This window comes from Chiloscyllium plagiosum, unplaced genomic scaffold (assembly GCF_037043375.1).
Source record: "Chiloscyllium plagiosum isolate Xiang-an unplaced genomic scaffold, Cpla_swu_hap1 HiC_scaffold_27, whole genome shotgun sequence".
In the NCBI taxonomy this organism is placed as follows: Eukaryota; Metazoa; Chordata; class Chondrichthyes; order Orectolobiformes; family Hemiscylliidae; genus Chiloscyllium; species Chiloscyllium plagiosum.
The window spans coordinates 51,664,758-51,677,064 of NW_028270165.1; the positions used below are offsets into that span (position 1 = coordinate 51,664,758).

General features: G+C 45.3%; 1 protein-coding gene and 1 pseudogene across 7 annotated transcripts in view; both read left to right on the top strand.

The window, feature by feature from the left end:
* The window catches only part of LOC148144036 (uncharacterized), a 45,520-nt pseudogene extending 43,788 nt beyond the window's left edge, over nt 1-1,732 (top strand). The window contains exon 5 of the transcript XR_015751673.1: nt 1,333-1,732. The product of XR_015751673.1 is annotated as an uncharacterized LOC148144036 (transcript). The remainder of the gene's footprint in view (nt 1-1,332) is intronic.
* Nucleotides 1-12,307, top strand: part of LOC148144037 (uncharacterized) — a 142,232-nt gene that overhangs the window by 14,585 nt on the left and 115,340 nt on the right. For 2 of the 6 annotated variants that reach the window (XM_087974566.1, XM_087974559.1), the window contains exons 1-2: nt 5,612-5,746; nt 9,692-9,876. The gene's annotated coding sequence lies outside the window, so the exon portion shown is untranslated. The other 4 variants (XM_087974557.1, XM_087974558.1, XM_087974562.1 and 1 more) reach the window with 4 other exon arrangements.

The window sequence follows — 12,307 nt, forward strand, 5'->3', positions numbered from 1 at the left end:
CAACAAAGTGAGAATGGAGGGAGTGTGTGTGGGATAGAGATTTTCAGCTTCAAAGGAATAAGAGAGGAAAGAGAGTTCACTATAAATTAGATTTGATCAGATGGGCTGATGGGCCAAGGAGTGGCAGATGGTGTTTATTTTAATGAAGTGTGTGGTTTGCATTTTGGTCAAGTAATCCAGGCAGGACTGACACAGTTAAGGGGAGTGTTGCAGAACAAAGAGACCTCGAGTGCGGGTTCATAGTTCCTTGAAAGTGGAGTCTCAGGTAGACAGGACAGTGAAGAAGGAATTTGGTATGTTTTCCTTTATTGGCTAGAGCATTGAGTATAGGAGTTGGGAGGTCATGTTGTGACTGTACAGGACATTGGTTAGGCCACATTTGGAAGACTGCGTTCATTTCTGGTTTCCCTGTTATAGGAAAGATATTGTGAAACTTTGAATAGGATCGGAAAAGATTTACAAGGCTGTTGCCAGAGTTGGAGGGTTTGAGATACAAGAAGAAGCTGAATAGGCTGGGGATATTTTCCCTGGAGCATTGGAGGCTGAGGGGTGACCTTATAGACGTTCATAAGGGGCATGGATAGGGTGAATATCCAAGGTCTTTTGCCCAGGGTAGGGGAGTCCAAAACTAGAAGGCATAAGTTTGAGGTGAGAGGGGAATTTTAAAAGGCATCTAGATGGGTACATGAATATGAAGGGTTTAGAGGGATATGGACCACATGCAGGCAAATTGGACAAGATTAATTTAGGATATCTGTTTGGCACAGACGAGTTGAATCGAAGGGTCTGTTTCCGTGCTATATGACTTTAATCGTCGGCGGTGAAAGCAAAAGGGTCGTTGTGAAGACTGGACTTTCAAAGCAGCTTTCAAGGATGTTTTGCTCTTACTGGGAACAGAAGAATTTGACTGAAGTGTGTCGGTGTTAATGCCTTGATGTCTCATTTTGTTCCCACCTTTCTGGGGATGTTAACCATTTCATGTCTGGTTGTTCATCAAGAAGCTGAATTGCAGGTTCACCCTGAATTGACAAACTTTTGTTTTGCTTTCCAAAATCAGACTTGCTCACTGTCAGCAGGAGCCCAATGTTGTGAAAGATATTAACTTTCAGGTGGAGTTACCCAATTGATGTTTTCGCTTTTCTGCCCCTGTAAGATCCTGAATCAGCACTTTCAGGAAGATTAGTTAGAGCAGAGGGAGAGAGAGAGAGTGGGATGGTGTTTTCCTTTTTGTGGAACAACAAAAGAAAAGAATATTCTGCAGAAAGTAGAATTGCTTGTTCTGAATTTCAACCCTGCAATGGTAATAATGACTTTTGTAATCTCTTTTTGCAGAGTATTTGAAGATCTGAAGACAGAAGTTTCAAAATCAACAGAGAAGGCCGCCTGCCCAAAACATTGACTCTCCTGCTCCTCAGATGCTGCCTGACTTGCTGTGCTTTTCCAGTGCCGCACTTTTCAACACTGACTCTCCAGCGTCTGCAGTCCTCACTTTGACGTCAATGTCTGACAGTCACTCAATCCATCGGGACCGCAACAATTTTCAACTATAATTCTGTGAGAAGGAGCAAAGCTTTTTGGTTCCTGTTTCGGTACATTTTCAGCGTCAGTGGGACTGGATGAGAAATCCTGTTGGTGCAGCGCACTGAATGTGGATCATGTAACAGCGATACGGTCTGGAAAGAGGAATTCACGACAGAGAGGGACTGTACACGCATTTGTGTGCAGCGCAAGCTTCGGCCATGGAGAAACCAGAGGAATCCTGCCCTTTGGAGAAACCATGGAAGTGTGGCAACCGTGGAAAAGGCTTTCATGTCCCATCTGTCCTGGAGTCTCATTGGCGCAGCCACACTGGGGAGAGGCCGTTCTCCTGCCCTGTCAGTGGGAAAGTCTTCAGCGATTCCTCCACCCTGCTGAAGCACTGGCAGGCCCTGACAGGACAGCTGAAAGGCCTCTCCCTCGTGTGGACCCGCCAGTGCTTCAGCAGGGTGGAGGAATTGCTGAAGACTTTCCCGCAGTTGGGGCAGCAGAAAGGCATCTCCCCCAAGTGCAGGAAGGCCTTCAGCAATTCCTCTTCCCTGCTGAAGCACCGGCGGGTCCACACTGGGAAGAGGCCCTTCAGCTGCCTGAGTGCTGGAAGGCCGTCAACAATTCCTCCAACCTGCTGACCCACTGATGGGTCCACACGAGGGAGGGGTCGTTCTCCTGCACCGAGTGCTGGAAGGCCTTCAGCGATTCCTCCGCCCTGCTGAAGCACCAGCGGTTGCACACAGGGAGAGGCCTTTCAGTTGCCACGAATGCGGGAAGGCCTTCAGCAATTCTTCCAACCTGCTGAGGCATTGGCAGGTCCACATTGGGGAGAGTCCATTCTCCTGCCCCGAGTGCTGGAAGGCCTTCAGCAATTCCTCTGCCCTGTTGAAGCACCAGTGGGTCCACACTGGGGAGAGGCCGTTCTCGTGCCCCAAGGTTGGGAACGTGTTCAGCAATTCTTCCACCCTGCTAAAGCACCAGCAGATTCACAATGGGGAGAGGCCAATCACCCACTCTGTGCAGGAAGGGCATCACCCGCACCTCCCACCGACAGAGCCACCAGCGAGTTCATATGCCATCGCAAGGGTAGTGAAGGAACAATGGCCGAGTGCCATTATTGACTGGACCAATAGTAAAAGAAGTGAGGTGGCATGGGGGGGAGCGGAGGTGAGTGTGCGCACTTTGACCTCGAGCTGTTTAAAAAGTAGCTACTTTTTCTACACCTTTTTTGCTGGGGAGATCTGAAGCTGTAACGAAGTTGGGTCACAATAAAGGTTACCTGAACTTGCGGCCAGGCTCAGACTCTCAATGAAAGCTTTGAGCTCCAAGAGTTTTTGTTTTAAAGCTGCTCATTTCTTTCCAATGTCGTGTATCAGGTGGAGCAGTGAATGAGTAGCTGGTATCATTAGAAATTGTAAATTTTTCAGGAGCGCAGAGTGCATCGTTTCATCGTCATTGTACAATTTACTGGCAGCACCAAGGTGTGGGCTGCGTTCACTAGAAATGATATGGAGGAGCCAGTGTTCGACTGGGAAGGACAAAGTTAAAAATCACACAGCACCAGGTTATAATCCAACAGGTTTATGTGGAAGCACTAACTTTTGGAGCAGTGCTCCTTCATCGGGTAGCTGTGAAGCAGGATCAAAAGGCACAGATTTTGTAGCCAAAGTTCAGTGTCATGCAACTGATAGGATATATTGAACAAACCTAGATTGCTGTTAAGTCATTCACCTTTTAGAATGGGTTGCAGGTTTCAGTTCATTAATATGTAAATCCCAGAACATCCTTTCTGTCACATTCTTAAGATGACTTAAGATTTCATTAAAAAAAAAGTGACAGCTCAGAAAATGCGTGAACGGTGTGGGGTTTGAGTCTGTCAGTATCCCAATCTTGAATTAGACTGGTTCTATTTCCAAAGTAGGAACCTTATAAAATATTACATGGATTGGCTGCCTGCAGACTGTGCACATTTTGAGCAAAATTGAAAGTATCTGCAAATGTAATTCTGCCAAAACAAATTCACCCCTTAGAGTTATATATGTGTGTGTGTGTGTGTGTGTGTGTGTGTGCATGAGAGAGTGTGATTGTGTGCATGAGAGTTTGTGCGTGAGAGTGTGCGTAAGAGTGTTTGCATGCTTGGTAAATTGTGAGTGTGATGGAATATAAGCCTGTGAGAGTGTTGGGGGTTGTATGTGTGTGTGTATGAGAGAGGTGTGAATAAAAGCGAGGGGTTGCGTTTTGCTAAAACAAGGAAGTGCAAGACTTGTACAATTAATGGTAGGACCTTGGGTTGTATTGCAAAACAGTGAGAAGTTCAGGTACATAGTTCTTTGAAAGTTGAATCACTGGTAGACATGGCGGTTAAGAAGTCATTTAGCACCATTGCCTTCACTGTTCACACCATTGAGGATAGGAGATGGGACATCATGTTGAGGTTGTGCAGGATGTTGGGGAGGACACTTTCCAGGGACGGAGTGCATTTCTGGTGGCTCTGTAACAGGAAGAATTCTATTAAGAGGGTTCGGTAAAGATCTACCAGGATATTCCCAGGACTGGAGGGTTTGAGCTATAAGGAGAGGCTGGGACTTTTTTCATTGGAGCACAGGAAGATGAGGGGTGACCTTATTGAGATTTATAAAATCATGAGTGGAGGTAAAGTGAACAGCAAAGGGGGAGCTCAAAACTAGGGGCATTTTTATTCAAGATGAGAGGAGAGAGATTTAAAAGGAACCTGAGGGGCAATGTTTTGACAGAGAGTGGTTTGCATGTGGAATGAACTTGCTGAGGATGTGGTAGATGTAGGGGCAGTTACAACGTTTAAATGACATTTGGATGGGTACATGAATAGAAAGGATTAAGAGGGATACTGCGGATGCTGGAATCTGAAATCAAAAGAGAAAATGCTGGAAAATCTCAGCAGGTCTGGCAGCATCTGTAAGGAGAGAAAAGAGCTTACGTTTCGAGTCTAACTGACCCTTTGTCAAAGGTTTAAGAGGGATATGGGTCAATTGTCGGCAAGTGGGACTAGTTTAGTTTGGGAATTCTGGTCGGCATGGATGAGTTGGACAAAGGGTCTGTTTTTGTGCTATATGTCTCTGAACCAAAGAAGTGATCTTATTGAAACCAATAGAATTCTGAAAGGGGCTTGACAGGATAGATGCAGATAAAATGCTCCATTGTGGAGGGAGTCATAGAATCCCGACAATGTGGAAGCAGGCCATTCAGCCCATCTATTCCACACTGGCCCTCCGAAGAGCATCCCACTCATACCCACCCCGTTACTCCATATTTCCCATGGCCACTCCACCCTAACCGGCACATCCCTGGGCACTATGGGCAATACAGTACAACCAATCCACCCTAACCTTACACCCTCATCTATAAATTGCCTTCTCGAGAATGTAATTTAAATGCAGAGCGTTTCTAAGAAAAATGTCAGTCTGACAACATTGGGACACAGACAGAATTCACACCTATTGTCTCTTAAAGGGATATTTCTGCTTATAAATAGGGCAACGTCTCCCCGAAATGTAGATTCATTTAGATATGACTGCGTCACTTTACATATTAAGATATTCCTTTTAATGTGCACGCATCCGTTTGAAATATAATCTTGTTCATTTAAATCTCTTTATTTGCAGAAATAGCCCGTTAAAATGTCCATGCCTTTTAAAATGCAGATTTCCCCATTTAGATGTCGGAATATCTGTTTAAGTTGAGCCGTGAGCTTTCCCAATGTAGACAGGGCTCCTGGAAACGTGGCAGTGTCCCCCCTGCAGCTGCAGAGCGAGACAGGAGAGTTTGTTTTTGTGAATGAGCAGTTGGAGCGCGAGGTGGCTGTTGCTTGGTGACGGTGAGACTCCCCCGGTCCCGCCCATCCCCCCGTGCAGACGTCACGCGGGGCGAAGGCGGTTGGGAGGAGAAGTCGCTCGAGCGGGGAAGCGGCGGGAGGGCGGCCGTTAGGAAAATGGCGCCGTGTGGCCCGGGGCAGACACCCGTCACTGGGCACCGCCGCCTTCCTGGCGCAGCTGCTGTGTCACGGCCACACCGGCCGGCTGTACAGCAGGCAGGAGCCGGTGAGCATTCTGGAGGCGGATGGGGTTAAGGGCCTGCTTGGGAACTCGTCGGCCGCCTGGGTGGTGGAGTTCTACTGGTCGTGGGGCGGCCCCTGTGTCAACTATGGGGCCACCTGGAAGGTACTGGGCCCGGGAGGTGAAAGGTGAGGCAGGTTGTGGGGGGGACGGAGGGGAAGGAATGTGGGGCCTATCCTGTCATAGTGACATTTTACACTCACTTTCCATCAGCTTTTACTGGGGCTTGTGCTGTTTACCCTCACTGTTTGTTTCATCCTTGTGCTTTTTACCCTCTCTGTTACTTGTGCAATTCCTTAGACTAGTGTGTAAATACTAGTGGAGGAGATTATGCACCAGCATATGTTCCTTAGTCTTTGAAGGGATAGGATGTGGAGAATGGTTAGTAAAGCATGTGGTGTACTAAGCCTTGTTAACATGGATATAGTTTGTTATTTGTCAAATTATACTTTGTATTATTTAGAGTCGTCAGAGTTGTACAGCACGGAAACAGACAACTTTGGTCCAACCCGTCCATGTCGACCAGATATCCTAAATTAATCTCGTCCCATTTGCCAGCACTTGGCTCATATCCCTCTCAACCCTTCCCATTTATATACCCATCCAGATGCCTCTTAAGTGCTGTAATTGTACCAGCCACCACCACTTCCTCTGGCAGCTCATTCCATACACACACCACCCCACCCTCTGCATGGAAAAGTTGCCCCTTAGGTATACCTTTTATATATTTCCGCGCTCACCCTAAACCTATGTCCTCTAGTTCTGAACTTCACCCCTACACTGGGGAAAAGTCAAAAACGTTGAGCAGCCAGACAAGATGGAAAAGCAATAAAATGTTGTGCCGTATGGGGAAAACAATTGTGGCTCTACCCTTTTATTCTCCTATTGGCATTTGGACACTTAAAATCTGTCAATAATACCAGCAGCGCCACTGAGCATATTGTGTGCATTCCTGTGTTAACAAGCACGGCCATGTTCACCGGTGTCACCAAAACATTGCACACGTTCCTCACTGTCGGCAGAAAAGGTGTGAGACCTTCTTTTGATTGACCAAGAGTACGACACACACATTTCTCATCCCCTTTTCCATTTATTTTCCATTGTGATGTTCAATTGTTGACTTGCTGCAACTGAAAGGAAAGGGAGTGAATCCAGGGAGGGAACAGACTTGGGAAAAGTTGGGCCAGGTCTGTGACTTAATTGGCAAATAGACATGCAGGAGGCTGGAAGAATGTAGCAAGCCAGGCAGCATCAGGAGGTCAAGTCGATGTTTTGGGTGTCACCCTTGTTGAGGACTGGGGATGGGTGTAGGGAGAGCTGCAGAACGAGGATGTGCTGGGGGAACGGTGGTGAATTGGGGATAGGTGGGGACAAGTAGAGGGTACAACCTGGTTGGTCACTGGTAGGAAGAAATCTGGTTGGTGGCGGCAGGGAGGGGCTAGGAAGGAATTCAAGGGGTGGCGAGGGAGGTTATTTGAAATTGGTGAACTCAATGTTGAGTCCACCAGGCTGTAGGCTGCCCAGGTAGAAGATGTGTTGTTCCTCCAATTTGCGGTTTGGTTCGTTGTGGCAATGGAGGAGGCCAAAGATGGTCATATCAGAAATGGAGTGGGAAGGGGAATTAAAATGGGTGGCGACTGGGAGGTCTGGTCAGCCTCTGCGGACTGGTCCCCAAGTTTATGCTCAGTTTCCCCAGTGTAGAGAAGACCACAATTGGCAAACACGTGGCCAATGTGAAGTTAGAGCTTTTGCTGTGCTTTAAAAAAAAAAGCAGAAAGGAGGTGCATTGTTTAAATGTTGATATACTGTTTTGGGATATGGAGAAAGTGAGGACAGCAGTTGCTGGAGATCAGAGTTGAAAAGTGTGGTGCTGGAAAAGCACAGCAGGTCAAACAGCATTCCAGGAGCAGGAGAGTTGACATTTTGGGCATGAACCCTTTATCAGGAATGACGTGTGGATGTACAAAGGGGCCTCGGCATCCTTTAGGAGAAAGTGAGGACTGCAGATGCTAGAGATCAGAGCTGGAAATGTGTTGCTGGAAAAGCGCAGCAGGTCAGGCAGCATCCAAGGAGCAGGAGAGTCGACGTTTCGGGCATGAGCTTCCTGAAGAAGGGCTCATGCCCGAAACGTTGATTCTCCTACTCCTTGGATGCTGCCTGACCTGCTGCGCTTTTCCAGCAACACATTTTCAGGCCTCAGCGTCTTTCCTCACCAGACAATGCCAGTTGTCAGGTGCAGCGAGCAATGAGTCGTGCAAGTGGTACATTAGCAAGAGGAATTGAGTTCAGAAGTGGGGATTTCTTCCTGCAGTTAAGGGGTCATTGAATATATTCAAGGCTGAGTTCATGTGATTTTTGAACAACAAAGAAGTGGATGTTTATAGGGGAAGGTGAGAAAATGTCTGGACATTCATTCCACACACAAACCACTCTCTTTTTTAAAAAAAATGCTGCCCCTCAAGTCTTTTTAAAATCTTTCTCCTCTCACCTTCAAAATTTGCTGCCTAATCTTAAAACCCCCACCGAAGGGCAATGACACCTGTGATTCACCTCCTCTATCCCCCTCATGATTTTATACAACCTCTGCAAGGTTACCTCTCAACCTCCTGTGCTCCAGTGAGAAAAGTCACAGTCTATCTACCAAGATGTAGGTAGATTAATTCCCAGTTATGATGTGTTCAATGCTGGTGCAGGCTCGAAAGACCAAATGGTCTACTCCTGCTCCCAATTCTGACACTCTGTGCCCAGGACAGCAAAAGACCATCAGACATAGGTGCAGAAATTAGGCCATTCAGCGCATCAGGTCTGTTCATACCACACAATTGTGGCTGATAAGTTTCTCAATCCCATTCTTTCACTTTCTCACTGTAACCCTCGATCCCCTTAATACTCAAGAACCTATCTATCTCATGTCGTAAATATCCTCAGTGACCTGGCCTCCACAGCTGTCTATGGCAATGAATTCCATAGGTTCATCACTGTCTGGCTGAAGACGTTTCTCCTTTTCTCTTTCTAAAACGTCTTCCCTTTATCTAAGGCTGTGCCCTCCGCTTCTTGTCCCTCCTACCAATGGAAGCATCTTCCCAACGTCCACTCTGTCCCGGCTGGTCAATATTTTGACCCTTCAGAGTGAGGTACAGCAGTGATTCGGTTCAGCAAAGTGAAAACAGAGGGGGCCTATAAGTTAGAATTTTTGGGGTGGGCAACAGGCTGAGGAGTGTCAGATAGAGTTTAATTCAGAGAAATGAGGTATTGCATTTTGGTTGAGCAATCCAGGCAGGACTGACAGTTAAGGGGAGTGTTGCTAAACAAAGAGATCTTTGAGTTGCAGGTCGATAGGCTAGTGAAGAAGGCATTTGGTATGATTTCCTTTATTGGTCAGAGCATTGAATAAAGGAGTTGTGAGGTCATATTGTGGCTGTACATTGGTTAGGGCATTTTTGGAAACTACGTTAAGTTTTGCTCCCCCTGATATAGGAAAGAACTTGTGAAACTTTGAATGGGGTCGTGAGAATGTTTGTAAGGAAAACTTGTCCTGAAGCATTTAGACTAAAATGTAATGTTGAATTATAGAACACATTTGCTCCACACTAGAAAATAGACAGGCAGGGAGGGTAAGGCATATAAGAACATTTGCCTTAACATCAGTGAATTTGTATAAACAGGATATTGAGTGATCACATTCACGGCTGTTCCTTTGTGAAATGAATAAGTGTTTGATTCTGACCTCGAAATGAAACTCTGTATCAATTACTTCTCTCCCGAATTATTGCCTTTCACTGTTATCTGTCTAGTTCAGAACATGCAGTGCTTTTGTAAAAAAAAAATTCATATAAAGAAAGCGTATTTGCCACAGCACCGCCTTTGTAAAAAAAACTTGTGTATAAAGATAGTATACAGAGTAGCCCGCCAGGGCTCTTGGAAGAAGAGTGATTGCTACTCTTCTGGGTTAATAGAATCCAGTTAGCTTGTCTTATAGGTATCAGAGTTCTGCTGTAACGGTGATGGTATTAATGAAGAGGATAATTTAAAATTAAACTAAACTGTCTGTAAGAGTTTTATTTTTATTCCAGACTTCCAAAGAGTACGATCTCCGGGATGAACCAAGATAGGCTGACAGGTCTGAGTCCACAAGGGACTCCCTGGGCTGTCTCAATTTGGCGCTGCAAGCAGGGTTCCAACAAGGGCTACATTTGAGTGAAACTGGAAAAGAGGAGTTCCATCGAAGGGTTGGACTCAAGACCAATGGGCCCACAAGGTAAAATTGTACCTTGATTACTCTCTGTCTACATCTGTGTGGTGTTTCCCCCATTTCACTCTCTCGGTACCCTGACGGAACCCTAAATGAGATCGTTTAAATAGGACTAAAAACAGAAACTGTCAGAATTTTACAATGTTGAGAATGTTTTGCAGAAATCATTAGTCTTGTTGTTCATTGTCGGGTTGTTGATTAGTGAAAGTTTTAAGTCGAGATTATCTTCTCTGTTGTATCTGTTCAACTTGGCTTGTCTTGCTTTGCTGTTTGTTGTTTGTTAGTTATGGTTTTGTTCTGTTGGGTGTTCTTCATTTATGAAATATAGAGGGTGGCTGCTGCTTTTGTCATTTATATATAAAAAATAAAGCTGGCCAGTGATACAATTCTTGCATACTTGGTTAAGCAACTATGTGCCACATCCAGGATTTATGAGATATCTGGAATGTGAGTGCCTCATTTCTCTTAAAATGTTCATGTGTATGTACGAGAGAGTGTACATGTGAGACAAACAGAGACTCAGCACTGATTCCCTGCAGCTTGCAGAAAGTTTAATCCTGTGAGATTTGGTTTGGTTGTTGATGAATGAATGTTTGCATTTGTATTTTGTGGGGTTGGAGCCCTTGTTGATCAGTGGTTTTGTGAAGATTTAAAGTAAGTAGGATAACTATGAGTGTGCCCCTAGATAAGATTGAAGACAAATGTCCCCTAACAGAAATAACAAGTCTGTATCCTTAATTATGAGAAACAATTAAGGAGGATATCAGCTGCAGCTGCTCAACAGAATAAGGATTGGTCTCTAGAAGGCACACATGATTTAACTCTATTCACTAAAATTGAACAAGGGATTTGGGAAAAAAGAAAGGGAAGTAAGCAGAAAGAAGTCTTATCAGAGTAGGAAAGGGTAGCTCGGGGGAAAAAATGGGAAAAATCCATTCAATCATCATGGAGACAAAACTGTATTAAAAGGGGAGTTAGTCCATTAACTGAGGAAGGATGTGAACTAAATTGGACAGAACTAAAACGTAAATGTGAAGCACATGATTTAGAAGTAGAATTGGAATAGGCAAGGGAGAAAATTACAAAAACGCGAAGATTCAGAATCTACGTTGAAACGTCAAGGGCACCAAAGAAAAAGGAAACTGGTGAATAAACAACAGACTGCAATTGCAGCTGCGCAGGACGAAGCTCACAAGGACTGTTCCTTGTACCCCACCCTCCCCTCTTCCAAAGACCCATTACTAAAGAATCCTGATCCTTTTGTAGATGGTGGGGGGATACTGATTCGGAGGAGGAAATATTTTATGCCTCTAATTCTGTCAGCTGACCACCTCCGGTTCCCTGGCTGAACCCTCCCCCCTTACTCTGATGACGAACGTGCCAAGGCTCATGACCTTTCCCCAGCAGTTCTGCCGAGGAAAAATTCGGCTTACCACAAACCCGGTGCCTACTGTACTAGGAGTCAATTAAAATTAAAACTTGGAAGGAACACTGAACAGACTCCTTTTGATTTCCACTGCCCCTAAACTAATAAGTCCCGAAGACACCGGTGATTTGCAATCAAAGTCTCGGGACCTTAATATCAGACCTTGCACTCACCCTGATGTGGGAGGGCCAAAAAGAAATTTCCCGAATAGAAGAGGTTCCAAACCCACAGGCTCTGAATCCGGGACAAGCCCAATTTATGGATCTTTATCAACCATGGAAACCTCATGACTCTCAAGCATTATCAATAAGGCTGCAGATTATGGAAGGAATCCTGAGGGATCTGTTAATTACATTAATAGGACTAAGACCATTTATAATGCTGCCTCCCAAGACCTAATTCACCTCAGAATGCAGCTTTTTGCCTGAAAAATGGGCGAGTTCTGAGAAATTTTACAAGGTAATAATCATACCCAGCTTGTAGTCCGGCACCCGGTGGAAACTATCAGATTGAATTATTACCTGTCTCCACCAAGCAGTGCATCATGAAGTTGATGTGGGTCAAGTCTTAACATGTAAACCCAGCTCGGGCGAAGAGGCTGAGGAGTTCCTTACCCATTTTAAGGAATGCTATGGCGCTTCTTCTGGTGACACTAACTACCTTACAAGGATGATCATCCCAATTTAATGCCCTATGTATGACTCTCTTACCTGATCAGGTACAGAAAGCTATTAAAACACACAATATCCACTGGCAAGATGCTGAGGTTGCACAATTCAGCCGAGAGGTTTGTTACTTCTGAGAACTAAAGGATCCCAAGAGTAAGGCTACCATCGGCACGGTCAAGACAGAACTTGCCCAAACTGCAGTGGCTAACCTTAAACGCAGGATTCAAAGAAGACCTTTCCGTCTGCAAGGTCAGTCAAGCTAGCAAATGAAACCCTCATACTATCGTCCAGTATGGCACTTCAGTAGAAATGGTACTGTGTATTCACAACATCCCAATGGACC